The sequence below is a fragment of the Anolis carolinensis genome, chromosome 2 (assembly GCF_035594765.1).
Source record: "Anolis carolinensis isolate JA03-04 chromosome 2, rAnoCar3.1.pri, whole genome shotgun sequence".
Taxonomy (NCBI): domain Eukaryota; kingdom Metazoa; phylum Chordata; class Lepidosauria; order Squamata; family Dactyloidae; genus Anolis; species Anolis carolinensis.
The window spans coordinates 96,325,170-96,344,810 of NC_085842.1; the positions used below are offsets into that span (position 1 = coordinate 96,325,170).

Genomic DNA, 19,641 nt, shown 5'->3' on the forward strand with positions numbered 1-19,641 from the left:
TTTGGATATCGCGGTTTCGAATCACGAGAGGCCGTTTTTTCTTATTTCTTCGTTTTTTTTCGTTAGGAAAAAAAAGCTTTTGCAAATCACCCAAACTCCCACCATTCAGGCCCTTTCCTTTTGCCCCTCAGCAAAAGGGGCGTCACGGGCTCAGCCAATGGGAGGGGGCGAGGGGGAAGGAGGCCGAGGAGGAGGAGGAAGACGGAGGGGGAAAATGGCCGCCGCCGCCGCCTCGCCTCAGCTCAGGCCTGGAGAGACCGAGAGAGACAGAGAGGGGCCCGGCGGTGAGGAGGAAGAGGCCCGGGCTGCGAGGGGGTGTGGGCCAGGCCCGTCCTCGGCTGCTCCCGGGGAGGGAGGGAGGGAGGACTACGACTCCCAGGGGCCCAGATTCGCACCCTCCCTCCCCCCAATACAGGTCTCTCCATACCACGCTACATGAACTTGAATGGATACTGTGGTTGTGTTGTCAAAAGCTTTCATGGCCGGGATCACACTGTTGTGGTATGTATTCCGGGCTCTATGGCCATGTGCCAGAAGCATTCTCTCCTGACGTTTCACCCACATCTGTGGCAGACATAGAGGTTTTGACGTCTGTGCGAAGCTAGGCAAGTGGGGTTTATATATCTGTGGAAGGTCCAGGGTGGGAGAAAGAACTCTTGTCTGTGGGAGGCAAGTGTGAATGTTGCAATTGGTCACCTTGATTAGCATTGAATAGCCTTGCAGCTTCAAAGCCTGGCTGCTTCCTACCTGGGGGAATCCTTTGTTGGGAGGTATTAGCTGGCCCTGATTGTTTCCTGTCTGGAATTCCCATTTTCTGGGTGTTTCTGGGAAGGTAATGGCACTCCATGTAGTCATGCCGGCCACATGATCTTGGAGGTGTCTATGGACAACACTGGCTCTTGGGCTTAGAAATGGAGATGAGCACCAACCCCCAGAGTCAGACATGACTGAACTTAACGTCAAGGGATACCTTTACCTTTACCTATACACACACACACACACACACACACACACACACACACAAGCAGGGACTATATATATATATATACACAATATATATCACACACACACCAATTTAACAAAGTTTCAGCCACAAAAACAAAGTTTCTGAAGTAGAACAATGACTTTCACAGTAAAGACAACCCAATTTAACAGGAAATAAGACTTTCAAACCAGGAACAGATTACTGCAATTATTAAAAAAAGGTTTATTATAAAAGCTATGAAAATTTGCCAAAAATCAGAGGATAAGGGAAACGTTCCACATTTTGGTGAGCTATCAGTGTTAAATGTGTTCTACCACTGTACCAAGTTTGAAGAAGATCACTCAAAAAATGAGGGCGGGAGAGCCCCCTAAGTCCCCCCCCCTCGGGCTGTTTTTGGGCCACCGCGCATGCGCGTCCGCCATTAACGAATTAATTTAGAAAATAACGAATTTTCATTAATTTCGAAAAATTTTGGGGGCCAAATTCGTTATTAGCAACAAAAACGAAAAAACTGCCCCCTCTAGTATTGAAACGAGTTTAGAATCAAATTTTTCATGGATCGATCAAGCCTAGTGATTAGTATTCTTACCATGAAGCTGGATGGTTGAATATGAATGGTAGTGATGTGTTGGTTGTGTAGTTGTCTAAATGTGTTCCTGATGATTGGTGGTTTGTAGGACTGGTGTCAATATGTCTCTGTTTTTTATATATATAATATTGAATGATTTTGTTCCTTTGTTTTGTTTTGTTAATATTAGTGGAGGGTATCTGTCCACTTTTTAGAGCTGGGAATGCTGTCATCCCTCTAGCTTTTCTGGATTATAGAGATAGGAGTTGGGGAGAAGAGCATTGCTGTTTTGTGAATGGTGGGAGGGGCGAAGTGAGGGGTGTATGAATGATGGTGGCGCCATTTTGAGGATTGGGCGCTGCTTCTGTCGGTGCTATGATGCGCCCTACAGTATTTTGTTGGCTGTCATACAGCCGTCCTCCTCCTTGGGTGCCTTCTCCTCCCTCAAATTTTTGGGAGCAGTACAGTCTGTCAGCTCCCCTTGGTCTCCTGGCCCCTTTCTTCCCCCACCCCTAGAGGTTATTCAGCCCTTCCGTCAGGAGGGCACTTTACTCTGGTGGTGCGGCGGTCGGCGGCATTTTGCGCCGTGCACCCTTTTGTCATGCAGCCATTGGTCCCCCTCGCTCCCTTCTCTCCCGTTGAAGTTTAGGATGTGCCTGAGTTGGTTAGCCTGCCCTGGTGTTGTGGGCCTTTCCCTGCTACCCCCTGAGGATCCTCCGCAGCAGCTTTTGGAGGCCACTTGACTCGGGCACTGTGGCTGTTGGCGTCATTTGTGCCATCCTCCATTTGCTTTTATGTGATAGAGTAGTTCGGCCTCTTCGCTCCCTTCCCTCCCGTCCAAGTGTAGGATGCGGCAGAGTTATTCAGAGTCCCTTGCTATCCTGGCCACTTCCTCCCCCCCCCCCCAGTGATGATGTTTTCTGCCGCAATTTGGAGATCAGCTTACTTTGTTACCTCCCCTGGTGTCGTGGGCCTTTCCCTCCCCCCCACCCGTGGATCCTCTGCAGTGGTTTTTGGAGGCCACTTGACTTGGGTAGTGTGGCTGTCGGAGCCATTTTGCACCCTCCGCCATTTGCTTTTATGTGATAGAGTAGTTTGGCCTCTTCGCTCCCTTTCCTCCCGTCCAAGTGTAGGATGCGGCAGAGTTATTCAGGGTCCCTTGCTATCTTGGCCACTTCCTCCCCCCTCCCCCCAGCGAGGATGTTTTCAGCCGCAATTTGGAGACTAGCTTACTGTGTTAGTGTCATCTGAGGAGTCCTGTGAGGTGAGTCTGATGGTGTTGCCGCCCGTGTTGTCTTCCCAGGCAGTCTTTCCTGGTGGTCTTTCCTTTCCTCCGCCTTCCAAACTCAGTGTTGGTTTGGAAGGAAGGCTGAAGAAATGCGGGGGGAAACGGTGAGGCCCATTCAGGATGTCGTCGCTGTTTCTCCCCTCTCTGTTTCCTCGTGCTGTGTTATGGGGATGGTGGTGAAGGTGGCTGGCATGGTGGGGAATGGCTCATGTGCAAGCGGCGGTTGTGGAGGGGTGTGTGGAGCATGCGAGGGCTCACGCCAAGTTCCGGTTGGCGCAGGTGCACATCGTTTTTTCTTGGTTTTGGGGTTTTTTGGAGCATGTTTCCGTTCTTGATGTGTCATTTTGTTATACGAACCTTGGGGCAAAGATTTTGGGTTGTGTTGCCAAGTTTCATGTGTTTGGGTCGTGTAGTTGCATTGTTTTTATCTAGGTAAAAAGTCCATTTGCCCTTTTATATATAGAGTTATAGAAGAAGAGAGATATAGATATAGATAAGATATATAGATATAGACTAGCCTAGGTACCAGGGAATGCCTGAATTAAGTAATTTGTAACACCATTTATTAGAAAAATTCAGTTTTTGCTTTTCTTTTTTATGAATGCATCCAGAAAATGCATAAGGATGTGGGTGTACAAATTTGTGGGCCAATCCTCCTCCAACTGTGTTCAAAGTTGGACATGTTGGGTCTGTGCACCAAGTTTGATCCAGATCTGTCATCAGTTGAATTCATGGTGTTTTGTGGATGTGGGTGAACTATAACTCCTGACCTCTAACGTCAGTCCCTTCAAAACTCCATCAGTATTCAAAGTTGGTCATGTTGGGTCTGTGTTCCAAGTTTGGTCCAGATCTATCATTGCCTGGGTTCGGTGCTCTCTGAATGCAGATGTATTATAACTCCCAGAATCCAAGTTAATCATTGCCAAACCCCACCAGTAGTCATAGTAGCTATAATGGGTCTGTGTGCCAAGTGTGGTCCAGATCCATCATCAGATGGGTTCACAGTGCTCCTTGGATGCTGGGTGAACTACAATTCTCATAATGCTGGGTCAGTCTCCCCAAACCCCACCAGTATTCAAATTTGGGCATATTGGGTATATGTGCCAAGTTTGGTCCAGATCCATCATTGTTTGATTTTGGGTTTGAGGTCACAGTGCTCTCTGGATGTAGGCGAACTACAACTCCTATAAATCAAGGTCAATTGCCCTCAAACCACTCCAGTATTTTTCATTGGCCATAGCGGTTCTGTGCCAAAATTAGCTCCAGGTCATTGTTGATGGGGGTCACAGTGTTGTGTCTTGATGCAGCATGAACTACAACTTCCATCATGTTGACGCAGTCGCCTAAATCCTTCCAGTATATTCAGTTGCTGATGAATTCTGCTCTGTTTGCTGTGCACCATAGAAAAGAGTGGGAAAGGGCTATGGGAGAGGCAGTGGGTGAGATCATGCAAAATACACAGCAATGGAGAAAGTAAGAAACACTGAGATGTCCATGGTGGAGGAAACCCATAAAATCTACGATGAATATATATCAGGCATGGGCAAACTTTTTGACCAACATAAACTTAACAATATTTCAGTGGAAGACTCAGGTGCATCTAGTCCAATTTCCTTCTGCCATGCAGAAAAAAGCACAGTCAAAGCATCCCCAACAGATGACCATCCTGCCTTTGTAACAACAACAGCAGCAGCAGCAGAAACCCAAGGGGCCATTGCGAAGTCCCTCAGTATGCTTCATGGAGCCCCAAGGGCTCCCCTAAGCACACTTAGAATCATAGAATCACAGAGCTGGACAAGACCTCAGGGGCCATCCAGTCCAACCCCCTGCCAAGAAGCATTCAAAGCACCCCTGATCGATGGCCATCGAACCTCTGTTTAAAAGCCTTCAAAGAAGGAGCCTCCTCCACACTCTGAGGCAGAGAGTTCCATTGCTGAACAACTCTCACAGTTAGGAAGTTTCTTAGTGTTCAGGTGGAATCTTTTTTCCTAAGTTTGAAGCCATTGTTCCGCATCCTGTTCTCCAGGGCATCAGAAAACAAGCCTGCTCCCGCCTTCCTATGACTTCCCCTAACATATTTATACATAGCTAACATGACTCCTCTCAGCCTTCTCTTCTGCAGGTGCTGAGAATCATTGATTTATCAAGTGAGACAGACATGAATGTTCTTCAGGTAATGGTATCTATCTACAGACACAGAACAGAAAATACTTCTTCCATTGAATTTTGTGAAGTTTGCTGACACACCTTAACTTGACTTGCTTGTTCTGAACTTAAAATTTTATCTGGATTGTATCCGAATTCCCATTAGGTCATAAAATAATGAAGTATTTCTATGGAATTTCAGTCTAATGAATTAATCATAGAAACTCAAGAACATTCTTCATAATCAATCAGCATATTATTGTCAGTTCTGATTGGTAGAAAGAGGCCTATGGTTTTCAGGAATATGACTTTCTAGCTCTATTTTGAGATCCCTGGTATTCATTGGTAGTCTGCCATCCAAGTACTAAGCAGGTCCTACACTGCTTAGCATGTAAAATTCAAATGGTCTTTCAGGTATTCTAGATGGTGCAATGGTACATTTTTTTCTGAAGGTAGCATATTTTTCCTCTGAGATTTTCATAGAGCCTCTTCATTATAGTCTTGTATGTGCCTTCATTATAGTCTTCCTGATGTTCAGGTGAAATCTCCTTTCCTGTCATTTAAAGCCATTGTTCCGTGTCCTAGTCTCCAGGGCAGCAGAAAACAAACTTGCTCCCTCCTCCCTATGACTTCCCTTCACATATTTATACTCCTCCCAGCCTTCTCTTCTGCAGGCTAAACATGCCCAGCTCTTTAAGCCACTCCTCATAGGGCTTGTTCTCCAGACCCTTGATCATTTTAGTCGCCCTCCTCTGGACACATTACAGCTTGTCAACATCTCCCTTCAATTGCGGTGCCCAGAACTGGACACAGTATTCCAGGTGTGGTCTGACCAAGGTAGAATAGAGGGGTAGCATGACTTCCTGGATCTAAACACTATACTCCTATTTAAGCAGGCCAAAATCCCATTGGCTTTTTTAGCTGCCGCATCACATTGTTGGCTGATGTTTAACTTGTTGTCCACAAGGACTCCAAGGTCTTTTTCACACGTACTACTGTCGAGCCAGGAATTCCCCATTCTGTATCTTTGCATTCCATTTTTTTCTGCCTAAGTGGAGTATCTTGCATTTGTCCCTGTTGAACTTCATTTTGTTAGTTTAGGCCCGTCTCTCTAGTCTGTTAATATCTTTTTGAATGCTGCTCCTGTATTATGGAGTATTAACTATCCTTTCCAGTTTGGTGTCATCTGCAAACTTGATGATCGTGGCTTCTAACTCTTCATCTAAGTCATTAATAAAGATATTGAACAGAACTGGGCCCACGGTGGAACCTGTGGCACTCCACTTGTCACTTCTTTCCAGGATGATGAAGACACATTGATGAACACCCTTTGGGTTCGTTTGTTTAGCCAATTACAGATCCACCTAACCGTAGTTTTGTCTAGCCCACAGTTTACTAGTTTGTTTGCCAGAAGGTCATGAGGGACTTTGTCGAAGGGCTTACTGAAATCCAGGTTTGCTACATCCACAGCGTTCCCTGTATCTACCCAGCTTGTAACTCTATCAAAAAAAGAGATCAGATTAATCTGGCATGACTTGTTTTTGGTAAATCCATGTTGACTATTAGCAATGACCGCATTTGTTTCTAAGTATTTGCAGACCACTTCCTTAACAATCTTTTCCAGAATCCTGCCTGGTATTGACGTAAGGCTGACAGGACATTAATTTTTTGGGCCGTCCTTCTTTCCCGTCTTGAAGATAGGGACCACATTTGCCCTCCTCCAATCTGCTGGGACTTCTCCCATTCCCCAAGAACTCTCAAAGTGGTTCTGAAATAACTTCCGCTTGTTCCTTCAATACTCTTGGATGTAGTTGATCTGGCACTGGGGACTTGAATTCATTTAGAGCCGCCAGGTATTGCTGAACAATTTGTTTCCCTATTTGGGGATGCTGCTGCTGCTCATTCGTTTAGTTGTCTCTGACTCTTCGTGACCTCATGGACCTGCTGCCTGTCACTGCACCCAGTTCCTTCAAGGTCAAGCCAGTCACTTCAAGGATACCGTCCATCCATCTTGCCCTTGGTTGGCCTCTCTTCCTTTTTCCTTTCATTTTCCCCAGCATCGTGATCTTTTCCAAGCTTTCCTGTCTCCTCATGATGTGGCCAAAATACTTCATCTTTGCCTCTAATATCCTTCCCTCCAGTGAGCAGCCGGGCATTATTTCCTGGAGGATGGACTGGTTGGATCTTTTTGCGGTCCAAGGCACTCTCAGAATTTTCCTCCAGCACCAGAGTTCAAAAGCGTCTACCTTCCTTCGCTCAGCCTTCCTTATGGTCCAGCTCTCGCATCCATAGGTTACTATGGGGAATACGATTGCTTTGACTATGCGGACCTTCGTTGCCAGTGTGATGTCTCTGCTCTTCACTATTTTGTCAAGGTTGGCCATTGCTCTCCTCCCAAGAAGTAAATGTCTTCTGATTTCCTGGATTTCCCCCAATCCTTCATCCATACCATGTTGCTGAGGTTGAGGACAACTTTCTTTTTGTGAGAAGACTGAGGCAAAGAAGGCATTAAGTAATTCTGCCTTTTCCCTATCCCCTGTCACAATAACCCCACCTTCTCCTCATAGAGGCCCTATCACTTCCTTGTTCTTCCTTTTACTACTGACATAAGCAAAAAAGCTTTTTTGTTGTGGTTTTTAATGTCCCTGGCAAGCCTGAACTCATTTTACACTTTAGCCTTTTCGAACTTTTTCCCTACAGGAGTTGGTTATTCATTTGAATTCTTATCTGGTGATTTCTCCCCTTCCACTTCTTGTGCATGTCTCTTTTGAGTCTTAGCCCAGTTAGAAGTTCTTTGGACATCCATTCTGGCTTCTTCGCACTTGTCTTATTTTTTTTCTTTGTTGGCACTGTTTGCATTTGCGCCTTGAGTATTTCACTTTTAAAAAACTCCCATCCATCCTTAACTCCCTTGTCTTTTAATATTGGCGTCCATGGAATGCCAGTGTGATGTCGCAGAGACCTTCGGGTCATGACCCTGTGCTCGATGCGGACCAGAGCAATGAGGATTTAGGAATTTTGCCGACTCAGCAAGAGTCTGCTTCCTTCCAGATGCTCCCTGTTGACAATTCAAGCCCAGAGCTCATTAAAAGAGTCCTTGAAGCCGAGTCTGTTCCCAGCGTTTCCCCTCCTTTTCAAAGGAGGCTGTTTTGGGAATCGAGCCGCTCAGAGAAGGCCAGTCTGAGAAGAAGCGTGAGATTAGCTGCCAGAGAGAATGCTGATTAAACCGTTTCCCTTGTGAGTTTCCAGGGAGGCTTGCATCTGGTGAAGATGTTGTCTTTAGTCAGTTTTTTCCCCTGGGAAAAGTGTTGGACACCTGTTTGAAAGGGAGATTTGAAGTCCCTTAAAAGTTCTGCGCGCTGGCCAGCCAGTGCGGTGTCAACGTGTCAGTTGGAGCATCCACATCGCCTCTAGTCCTTGTGGCGCTCTAATCTCGAGTAGACTGGGCGCAGCGCCTTGCCTTCTAGTCAAGTTTGGACCACATTTGGATCCACGATCTTCAGCCTTGCCTTGCCTTGTTTCCTTGCCTTGTCTTGAACTCCTTGCCTTGGACTAGCTTCCTGAGACTCTTGCAAAAGACCTGGATTATTCCCCACTCAAACTGCTTGGAAGTTTGAGTGTGTTTCGGTTAATTGGATTTTCATCTTTAAACTCTAATACTGGACATTGTACTTTATAATTCTGTACTATATTTGACCTTTCCCAGAAGGTCTATTATTGGACTATATATTCTGCTTATTTTTGTTTTATTTCTTCAATTCTTTAATAAAGATATTAGATTGTTTATTGGCTTCGGTGTCTGGTTTCCAGTGCTCAAGCAGCCTAGAGTATCACAGCCGCTCTGTATTTCCTTCATTTTTTGGAAGTCAGTTTTCTTAAAGTCTAGAATGTGTTTCATCCTTCCTTTGTATGGCAAACTACAGGAGCACATGGTCACTTGCCACTAAGGATCTGACCACTTTGACTGTATTGATCAGGTCTTCCACATTTGTTAAGATGAGATCAAGAGGAGCCGATCCCCTCGTTGCCTCTTCTACCTTCTGGACCATAAAATTGTCTGCAAGGCAAGAAAGGAATTTGTTGGACTTTGTACTCTTGGCTGAGTTTGTTTTCCAGCAGATATCAGGATAGTCAAAATCGCCCATGACTATTATATCTCTTCTTTGTGCCTGTTTGGTCAGCTGCTGACAGAAGGCTTTGTCAAGTCCTTCATCCTGGCTCGGTGGTCTGTAGTAGACACCAACTATGAGATCTTTTTGAGTCCCGGTTCCCTTGATTCTTATCCAGATGCTTTCAAGCTGGTTTCCCAGATTGCAGTCTTGCATTTCTTTTGCATCATAACTGCTTTTGACATATAAGGCTACTCCTGCTCCTCTCCCCTTTGTTCTATTTCTGTAAAAGAGGTTATAGCCCTCAATGGCTACATTCCAGTGATGGGAGTCATCCCACCAGGTTTCAGTGATGCCTATGACATCGTAAGTGTGGTGTTTTGCTAAAAGTTGGAGTTCGTCTTGCTTATTTCCCATGCTCTGTGCATTAGTGTAAAGACATGTAAGCCCCTGAGATCTTCTCCTGAGCTGTTTATTTGGGATGATTGTACTCCCAGTACTTGGTCCTTGATGTGTTTGTGCAGCCCTCCATTTAGCCTTTTGGTGGTTCCCCGTGGTCATGGGTCAAATACTGTTTGCAAGGCAGTTATTCCCCTCCTCCAGTGGATCTAGTTTAAAGTGCGCCTGATAAGGTTTGTGTGCAAAAAGGTGTTTTCCTACTTGTGTGAGATGCACCCCAAACCTTGCCAGTAGGCCATCCTCCTGAAGTAGGCCATGGTCGAGGAAGGCAAAACGCTCCTTCTGACACCATTTTCTGAGCCAGTTATTGACCTGCACTATTTTTCTGGCCCTTGTAGAGCCATGTCCTACAATGGGGAGGAGGGATGAAAATATCACATGTATATTACACAGTTTTAGCTTTGTTTCGAGAGCTCTAAAATCATTTGTGATCTTTTAAAAAGTATGCCTAATGGTATCATTGGTTCCTATGTGAATCAACATGAAGGAGGGTAGGGTGATGGGGCTTTAGAAACCTGGTGAGCCTCTGAGTGATATGGTGTATTTTTGCCCCTGGAAGGCAGCATATTTCTCAAGTCATCCCCTCCAGTCTAGAAATGATGGCTTCCGTTCCTCTAAGGACCTGTTTCCTTTGAGGATTGACAGGGTCCCTTTTGTGCAAGATAGTGTTTAGGTCCCCTGAAAAGTGTTCCTGTTGAAGTGAATTGTGTATGTGTAAAGTGAATTGTGTAGGTGTAAAATGTTGTCCTCCTCCTCAACATCCCCAGTGCATTTGTTAATGACAATCCATTGAGATGCGTCCAAGAGCCCATTACTCTTCCAAAGGTGTTCCTGTTGTGCCTGGTCTACAATTGGGGATGGAGCATCTGCATGATTTTGTAAATGTGAATGTGGTGGTGCATTGCCCCTATCAGGGCTGTGCCCCATACATTGATCAAGGGTGGCCCACTGAGTGGTTTTTAAGTAACTGTGGTACTCCACAACATGTGTGATGTTAGTGGTGTAAGAATTTGGAATCTGTTGTGTCAGTCAAGCTGAGTAGAAGTATTCTGTGGAGGCTGACTGGTCCTATGTCTCTTTCAATGGGTGAACTCCTTCCAAGCCTGAGGGTTGTCCACATTTGAATTGTTCTCCCCATAAAGTTTCTTCCTTGGGAGCTGCAAATTTTCTAATTTTGAATGCATGCTTGTGTTTATGTATACATCATTTATTTATTTTTAAATAGCAAAATCAGTCATCATCAAGGAGTATGCAAATATTTTTCTATTGTTAGCTATTCTGATTGTTATTCCAGTTCATAAAAAATGATGCTCATGTCAGCAATCAACCATTCCAACTTTCATTTCCCTTCTCTTGCTGTATTAGACTGATTAATGAGTAAGCTTCAGTGAAGAAAAGTACCTATTAAACTAGCTTACTGAATGAGGTCATCCTATTTATCTAATTCCTAATGGCTAGTTGTATTGACCCGGTTTAGTCAGGTAGATTTTTTTAAAGCATAATTCTTCCATTTTTATTTATCTGAATCATTTAAAAGTAGATTGAATGGTGCTTACATACATTTACCTCCAACGCCCCTTTGTTGCACACAGGTACAATACAATACAAATGTGAAATTTCATGGATGTGTTTTATTTCCTGCTGTTGTTATGGCAGATTTTCCATGTGGGTTTTGATCATTTCTTGGTGCTCGATTCATCTTTTTACAGTCTCTAAACCTTTTTGCTCCCTGCTTTAATTTATCAGATACTATCTAAATATCACACAGATTGGCTGTAACCACTTAAAATTGATTTAACATCTTCCTCCCTTCATTATTTCTAAAAATTCATAATGCATTTATTTCTATTCCCTGGCAGCTTGGTAGGGAACATGAAACACCTATGGGCATTGGAAGTCTGTTCCAAAATTGGCTTAAACTGGATGTTCAGTGCAGAAATCAATTCTGTCAGCTATTTGGCCCACAAGGCTAGAGCATTCTTGTGTTTTGTTAACTCTTGCTTTGGCCTTGATTCATCCATTTTTATTGTCAGACATTTGTCAGATTTCATACCCTAGCCAGTCATCAGTATTCTTTAGATAAAACACCTCTTCAACATGTCCCTTTCACAAATTTCCTGAATTCATAAAGACCTTTTCATATTGGAATCTGGATCAAATTCAGAAAATCTAAATGCTGGCATTTATATTTAATTCACAATTCATAAGCCATGTTTTAATATGTTTCTCCCCTTCATTCAGAAAGAAATACACACACACACACACACACACACACACACACCATGCAAAGTCTTATTTTCACACACTATTCCTGATTAAGACAGCAGATTTGATCTACACTGCCATATCATGCAGTCTGAATTGCATTATATGGTCAGTATATAGACCCACATAGTGCAGTTCAAAGTGCATTACATGGAGGTGAAATCCAGTCTCAGACATACATGGGAGTATGTTTTTTGACACTTCAATGACGATTACTTCTGCATAGACACATCCAGAATTTTTAGACAAGTGTTTTCTGCACTTGATATCTTATTGTGTCTGTATGAACTATATATCGGTGATGGTGAGGATGGAATGTTCCATAAGAATATCATTGAGGAGGAAACCCCTTTCTTTATGGCAGGCCTGCACAACATACAGCCCACAGACCAGATGCAACCTGCAAAAGGCTTCCCGGTGACCTGTGGAGGGCAGGTAGGGGAAGGGCAAATCAGCCTCAGGCCAGTGACCGGGGGTGGGGGGGGGCAGCAAAGATGGGGTGGGGTAATTGGTGGTTTCGTGACAACTGGCAGCCAATCCTGATTAAGCACAGAGGGAAATAGGAGGAATGACCCACAGAAGTTTTAAAAAACAATTTAGTCCTTTATAATTGCCAAGTTGTGCAGGTCTGCTCTATGGTAAGTGGTGCTCACAGTCTCATTCCCATGGGAAAAAAAACTATACAAAATGTCCTAGGAGCAAAGGTTCGGGCTGTGGCGCAGGCTGGAGAGCAGCTGCAATGAATCACTGCAATGAATCACTCTGACCAGGAGGTCATGAGTTCAAGGCCCGCTCGGAGCCTATGTTTGTTTGTCTTTGTTCTATGTTAAAAGGCATTGAATGTTTGCCTATATGTGTAATGTGATCCGCCCTGAGTCCCCTTTGGGGTGAGAAGGGGGGGAATATAAATGCTGTAAATAAATAAATAAATAAATAAGAATGGAGTTTGGTTGGCCTTTTTTTGAATGATACTAGAAGGCGTCCAAAACAGCAGTGATGAAAAGATTAAAGCAGGACGACACAAACAAGTGAATGTCACAGATGAAATACAGCATAAGTTTTTTTAAAACAAATCTAAATATGAAGACATTTTTGGTGAATCACAGCTGTGTTAGTCAGATTTAAATCCTTACTGGATTTTTTGTGTGGCTTCAAATAATTTTTGACTTATGACATCTCTATCATGGGCAGTTCTTGGCAAGATTTATTCTTGCCTAAAGCTGAGATAATGTAACTTGCCTAGGAACACCCATTGACTTTCTATGACCATACCCTGATCTCCAGAGTCATATTCCAATACTCAAACTATTATACCATGCTATCTCCACTTGTTTGTTGCAGAGGGTGGCAATCTTTCTGACCACCCACAATCTTAGACAGGGGTCCTCAAACTTTTTAAGCCGAGGGCTGGTCCACAATCCTTCAGACTATTGAGGGGCCGGATTATCATTTGAAAAAAAAACAAAAACAAAAAAACAAATTCCGATGCACACTGCACATGTCTTATTTGTAGTGCAACAACAACAACAAGAACAATGCAATGAAAGAACAATGCAATATTTAAAAATAAAAACAATTTTAACCAACATACATATATCAGGATTTCAATGGAAAGTGTGCTCCTGCTTCTGGCCAATGAGATAGTCAAGTTAATTAGGATTGTTGTCGTTGTTGTTGTTGTTGTTGTGTGCCTTCAAGTCATTTCAGACTTTGGGCGAGCCTAAGTCTAAAATGTATTTATTTATTATTTATTTATTTACTGCATTTATTTACTACATTTGTATCACACCTTTCTCACCCCAAAGGGGACTCAGAGGGGCTTACAAATTATATGTACATACAATATATTATATTACAGTAGAGTCTCACTTATCCAACGTTCTGGATTATCCAACGCATTTTTGTAGTCAATGTTTTCAATATATCATGGTATTTTGGTGCTAAATTCATAAATACAGTAATTACTACGTAGCATTACTGCGTACTGAACTACTTTTTCTTCCAGATTTGTTGTATAACATGATGTTTTGGTGCTTAATTTTTAAAATCATAACCTAATTCAATGTTTAATAGGCTTCTTCTTAATCTCTCCTTATTATCCAACATATTCGCTTATCCAACGTTCTGCCGGCCCGTTTATGTTGGATAAGTGAGACTCTACTGTATTAGCATAGCACAATATTAGCATTATATATTACTTTATTGAACTATACCACTATACTGTAATATTATTAGTAATATTATATGCAATATAGGATATATAATTAATATTATTATATGGTAATATTATTAGTGTTATATTGTATTACATTATAATATTATTATAAATATTATATGTATATACAATATATTATATTATAAAACTGAGGGCGGGGGCCAGGTAAATGACCTCGGAGGGCCGCATCCGGCCCCCGGGCCTTAGTTTGGGGACCCCTGATCTAAGACATGGCTGTCACAGTGAGTCCAACTAAGAGAAAATAGCTGAATGTTCTTGACCCTCTGGTTCTCCAAGAAGACATAGAAATGTACATGTTGGGCAGGGCTGTGCTGCTGGGTTTAGGGGCTAGCATCTGAAGATTTAGCTATAGAGATGTAGCTACATGGTAAAAACACATCTTCTATTGCATGATCTTGGCCAACATTTCCTCTCTCTTGATACCTAGATAAATTAAACGTTGGTGGAATGGAATCCAGTATGAGCTAGAAACTTGTATCAATTCCAGTAAAGCCATTGAATCAAATACTGAAATGTGAGTCAATACAGGTCCTATTGATTTACTTTACATGAGACTGAGAGAAGGATTCAGAAGAGACTGAGAGAAGGATTCACTATTTCACACAAGCAAAGTTCAAAGAGGGGTTGGAAGTAATTATGCAATTGATTGCGCACACACATACACTACACTGCTAGCAGGATAATAGAAATTGTAGTAGATATCAGATTTTCGCTACTTCAGAAAATGTACAATTACTTGCTAGCACAATGAGCTAAAACAATCTTATCTTTGGTATTTCAGTACCTAAACTAGCATGTTTACTTTTTTTTCCTTTGGTGGAAATAACTGTGGTCAAGCTAAAGAAGATAGCAAAAACACTGTATTAAAATAAATATAAGTGAACTGGGCATTATCACATTAACAGGGAAGACCATAGAAGCATTATGAAATTCTTACAAAACATTTTGTACCCATTTTCCCAAATAGCATGATGAAAAATGTAACTGCATTTCATTTATTCTAATCAAGTAGTCTTGACAGATGAAACATTTCTTATATGATGACATTCCCTTATTACTGACATAGTCAGTGAGCATATCAGAACCTCCCAGGTTCCCACTAATGCAGTATTTATTTACCATTATTTGATCACATAAACACTACTGATAGGAGAGTTAAGACCCATTCTGAAATAACATCACTGTCAAACAAGGTTGCTGCTATATATATGGCATTACACTGAAGCAAAGCCACAAAGTGAAATTGGCTAAAGAGAACAGTAAATGGCTTTACATTATTGAAAAGGGAGCTCTATACCCAGGCACGCTGGACATGTTACAATTATTTGTAATAGTGGCTTTTCCTGCCTGTTATGGAGATTTTCACTCTAATTTTTGATGGAAAGTAGATTGGTAATATGAGTATTGTGGCATTCACACTGTGTTTAAATAACATTCAAAATTAGCCTATAAAATCAATTTCTAAAACATTGGTAAACATTTCTCTGAATACAGTTACTGAGATCATGTAATTTTGCCATTGCATTAGTTTCTTGGAATTTTGCTTGTTTTTAGAACACAAATAAAAGTGGTGGCACCAGAAGGCCATGTAGTCTTGTCTCCATTTTGTGTATTTTGTTATGATTATTTTCAGCACAAAAGCTGCATTTTATTTGGAATGATGACTTCAGAAGGCTCTTGCCAATGAGGAAATAATGAATATTCATGCTGGGTTGTTGTAAGTTTGTATGGCCATGTTCCAGAAGCATTCTCTCCTGACGTTTCACCCACATCTATGGCAGGCATCCTCAGAGGTTGTGAGGTATATTGGAAACTAGGCAATGGAGGTTTATATATCTGTGGAAGGTCCAGGGTGGGAGAAAGAACTCTTGTCTGTTGGAGGCTGGGGAAATCCTTTGTTGGGAGGTGTTAGCTGGCCCTGGTTAATTCATGCCTGTAATTCCTCTGTTTTCAGAGTGTTGTTCTTTATTTACTGTTCTGATTTTAGAGGGGTTTTTTTTAATACTGGTACCAGATTTTGTTCATTATCATGGTTTCCTCCTTTCTGTTGAAATTGCCCACATGCTTGTGGATTTCAATGGCTTCTCTGTGTAGTCTGACATGGTGGTTGTTTAAGTGGTCCAGCATTTCTGTGTTCTCAGATAATTTGCTGTGGTGAGGTTGGTTCATCAAGTTGTCTGCGATGGCTGACTTCTCTGGTTGAGTCAGTCTGCAGTGCCTTTCATGTTCCTTGATTCGTGTCTGGCCGTTGCTGCATTTGGTGGCCCCAATGTAGACTTGTCCACAACTGCATGGTGTACAGTAGACTCCTGCAGAGGTAAAAGGATCCCTCTTGTCCTTCGCTGAACGTAGCATTTGTTGGATTTTCTTAGTGGGTCAGTCAATAATTTTTAGGTTGTGAAAAAATATTCACATTATCACTGAAAACCTTTATCAAATGGAGAAGGGAGTAAAAAATATTTGAAAGCATTTGTTGTAAGCCATCATGGGCAGTTTTAATGGAAATGAAAGGGATGTTTTAGTAAATGAATATATTGATGTGAATTTTTCAAGTGTTATATTATCCTCTCTCATTAGAAGATTTCCATGAAAGAAATATTCTCCATTTTTATTTTAAGTTCATGAGTAAGACAATGGGACTCTGGTCTGGAAACACAAAAACATGGCAAAAAGAGCTGACAGTAATCTAGCAGGATAGCGTTCTTTGCTCAAAAGTGAAATTAAAACCCTAGGGGGTTTACTGTAACAAAGCATAATCAACACAAATATTGCATCTGAAATGTTATAAAACTTCAAGCTGGTTGATATTCAACTTCGAGCAAGAAGGTAAATTTTCTTAATGGAAGCTGTTTGATGTCTTGGCTAGGAAATTTTCTTATCAAACAAGGATAAGACAGCAAAATAATGGGCAGAGTCAAAATTAAGCAGAGGTAAAAGTCATTTTAGTCCCATCCCACAACCAGGTAAATATTTCTAATCTAAAATTGCAAGATCCCTGTTCATCTTTCCACTGATGATTCTTCCACATCTAATGTCATCAAGAAAATAAGCAGGTCAGGAAAATGGCATGAGCTTAGCAGGTTAAAGAGGTTTCTTCGAATTGATCAGTTACAACTAGGGTAAAAACAATGAGTTAATGATGAAACTACAAACCAATAACTAGGCAAATGTGGGGTCTAGGAAGAGCCACAGGGTTTCTTTCCAATCTCATCTAATTTTATCCCTGGGAACATTTCCTCACCTCTATCAGGGTATCCATTGAATTTGCCAACATCTTGACCATCCCTTTGTGTACTTGACTGGCACCGATTACATTTTTAAAAAAAACAATTATATTGACCAGAACAAAGATATCAAAACCATTTTTTTCTTCCTCACAGCATTCTTTTCTGCTCACATGCTTCAAATATACCAATGATTGTTTGTTACACTTTCCACCATGATTGGAGCCAGCAAAGACAATGGATGGAACCTCCAGACCTACCAGAGAGTGAATCCTAGCCACTACCATTTTGGACCAATCAAAAGCCAACATGCCAGAGCACCTTTGTTTTGAATGGCTGTCAAAGTGCTGTAAATAAACCAGTATGTTCACAATAGCACTTATGTTGGTTTTTGGAGGGCAGTCTCTGCAGTCATACTTTTTGGCCTAGGAGAATAAAGCTTTTGATCATATCCTTTATCTCATTTGTGTCTTATTCAATCCTTTGGGAGCTTGACAAGCTGGGCTCTGAACCACCATGGCCATTTTGTTAGCTGAAATCACATAACAAGACAAACATGTACCCTCAGTTAGACACTTGTGAATGCCTCAGGCTGAAAGAACTCCACTACTTAACTGTCATTCACCCCTCATTAGCTAGCTTTTCTGACACTGGCAATTTCTATTCTCCAGATATGTGCAAGGGGGGGCATATCCAGGCAGACTGGGAAATTGGAAAGAAAATGAACATCATTTTAAAGTCCAGCCTTCTCATTCCTGATGCCCTATCAGTCTCCTGCTTGCTTCTACTCTCCAATTTTTCCTGAAATTTGGTGAAGGGAATTCAACCAGCTGATTACACCATTAGTTATTGTGTGTACATTACCTATCTCTCCAGGTTCACATTGTAATTCAATGTACCTGTCCGAATGTCAGGTGTATTTGGAAAGTCCCAGTTTCCATTTGATTTGCCAAACAAGAGTTGCAGCTTCAGTTAATACGGAAATTGAATGCTGAGAGTAGAAGTCTGCTGTGTAATAGGCAACTGCTTTGTATTAGCAAGCCTTACCACTGAACAGTTTCTTTTAAGGGCATACTAGACAGTGAGGACAGCACGTGGGTTTGCATCACAATGTCTTTCTCTCACTCACTCGACAAAGATGTAAATGTTCAAATGTTCTAAGTCCCTCTTTCTTCTTTAAATAATGAATACAAATTAGATCTTCTAGAATGCTTTCAGTCATATCAAATAAAAACTTGTATTTATTGCTTCGGTCTAATAAGTGAATATATAAAGATGAATAAGGCTAATATTGTAAGGACTCTTACTGGCCCATAATGGGACTGAGCAAATCGTAGGGTTTCAACTCCTTTACGAAATGCTGTGCTTTTCCTATTTGGCTTTTTAAAATACTAATGGTTTTCAAAATTTCAGTAATGAGAATTTATGATGCAAATAACATTCAGCATCTTCTGCTATAGATTTACTGGGAGATGGGGAGAGAGAACCCGCACGCTAAACAAAGTGATTTTTCCTCAGCAATACTATCTGATCTTCATTTGTCATCAGATCAGATATATCTCAGCATCCTAAGCATCTAAGCAATTTGCAGTTATTGTGCATAGAGAAGCCATGGTGATATGATGATGCCTGAGGTGATAAGAAATGTGTAGGTATTTCTAGAAGAGCCAGTCAAAAAGAGATGGGATAATCCAAGAACAGGCTGAATAAATAGCATGTTACTTTTTTTTAACAGTACTTCTAAGAATCACTCAATGGAATCCAGATTCTGTGTGATACAGACTGAGTGTCCCTTATCCAATATGCCAGACCAGAAGTGTTCCATATTTCTGATTATTTTTTTGGATTTTGGAATATGTTATCATTTGGAAATGCCTTATATATCATTTGTCTGCTACTTGTATTGAAGACAAACAGAGGATCTTTGAAATAGCAGGAATCTAAGCTTGCTGCAATTTCACAGATCTTCACTCTCTCTTTTTGCCACCAGCCACCACTTCTGCTTTCAAGGCAATGGATGTGACACATAAGTTTTTTTTGTCTCTCTGAGCCTCATCAGTTTTTTAATGCAGACTGTTTAATGTATCTCGTGGGTTGTTTTTTTAACAGACACGAGTTTGACTTTTTTAAAAACACATAGTATAGGCATGAATTAAAATGTGCCTGAAGTCACATGATCTTAAATTACACCTTCTTTTTTCCTTCATTTTTTAAAACTACTGGATATTTTTCAATTAGTATTTATAGACAATAATAAAACACAAAATTGAAGAGGCTAAAGGCATTTTATTCAAATAGAAGAATATGGCACAGATCCAAAGTTCTCATGTGTCGAACTTTACGTATGGGGCACTACATCTCT

At 41.6% G+C, this 19,641-nt stretch overlaps 1 long non-coding RNA gene across 2 annotated transcripts in view; it reads left to right on the plus strand.

Annotated features, from left to right (window-relative positions):
* LOC134296136 (uncharacterized) overlaps positions 1-17,814 on the plus strand; it is a 57,339-nt gene extending 39,525 nt beyond the window's left edge. For both annotated transcript variants that reach the window (XR_010002710.1, XR_010002711.1), the window contains exon 4: positions 17,436-17,814. This is a non-coding gene — a long non-coding RNA (uncharacterized LOC134296136). The remainder of the gene's footprint in view (positions 1-17,435) is intronic.
* Positions 17,815-19,641: the final 1,827 nt, after the last annotated feature.